Source organism: Balaenoptera borealis, assembly GCF_965194805.1.
Source record: "Balaenoptera borealis genome assembly, chromosome: 12".
Lineage (NCBI taxonomy): Eukaryota > Metazoa > Chordata > Mammalia > Artiodactyla > Balaenopteridae > Balaenoptera > Balaenoptera borealis.
The window spans coordinates 22682665-22683769 of NC_138869.1; the positions used below are offsets into that span (position 1 = coordinate 22682665).

The following is a 1105-nucleotide window of genomic DNA, read 5'->3' on the forward strand; positions in this document are numbered from 1 at the left end:
CTTTTAAAAAACCTTTAATATCAGCATTGAAGGGGCTGGCTGGGAACAGACAGAGAAATGAGTCCTGGGCCTCTCCCAGGAGAGAGTGCTCATGCTTTTACTTTGTTTTAATTTTCTCTCCTGATGAAAAATTTGCCATGGTTAGAGAGGCACAGAGTAAACAGAACTGTGACTGATGTTTTCCAGTTTCCCTAGCAGATCCCACATACATATTTTTAGAGTTCATCCATATTTCAACAGTTTCAACATGGCTGCCCCTCTGGGAGGCTGAGGTGAAGGTCGGGACCCCTGACATCTCCCTTCCCCCACACAGCCAATGCTGGGCTTCTGTCTAGGGCCCAGAGGGTCAGGAATTTTGGGGGGAAGGGGGCAGGCAGCATTGGGGTCCCACCAGATGCTGTCGGCACTCATGTCCACCTGTGAAGGCGGCTACTGCATGCTGCTGGGACTCTGCTTCTGTGCGTTCTCCTTTTAGGACAGAGATTCTGGGTAGCACAGCGAGTGAAGGCTTCGGAGGGAGTCTGTTATGGACCGAATGTTTGTGTCCCCCTAAAATTCATATGTTGGAATCTTAACTCCCAAGGTGATGGTTTCAGGAGGTGAGAGCCTCTGGGAGGTGATTAGGCCATGAGGGTGCAGCCCTCATGAATGAGATTAGTGCCCTTATGAAAGAGACCCTGCAGACCTCCCTGGTCCCTTCTGCCATGGGAGGACACAGTGAGAAACCTCTGTGTGTGGCCCAGGAAGTGGGCTCTCACCAGATACCGAATCTTCTAGTACCTTGATCTTGGACTTCCCAGCCTCCAAAACCATGAGGAATAATTTTCTGTTGTTTATTAACCACCCATTCTATGGTATCTTTGATAATAGCAGCCCAAACAGACTAAGACACACCCTCCACCAATATGGATAGATAGACCACATCCAGCCCTGCACACTGGGGTGGGAGAACTCGAGGCGTGATCTCCACCATCTCCCAGGGTTACCCCAAAGAATGAGCCCCAACAGGAGCTTGCTTGCTAATGTTCCCTACGGGCTCCTTTCCCCTCCCCCACTCACTGTCCCACCCCCTCACCCTAGTGCTTCCTCCCCAAAAAATCTTTGC

At 50.7% G+C, this 1105-nt stretch overlaps 1 protein-coding gene across 1 annotated transcript in view; it reads left to right on the forward strand.

Moving 5' to 3' along the window:
- The window catches only part of PROK2 (prokineticin 2), a 411259-nt gene that overhangs the window by 166912 nt on the left and 243242 nt on the right, over positions 1-1105 (forward strand). The window lies entirely within an intron of this gene.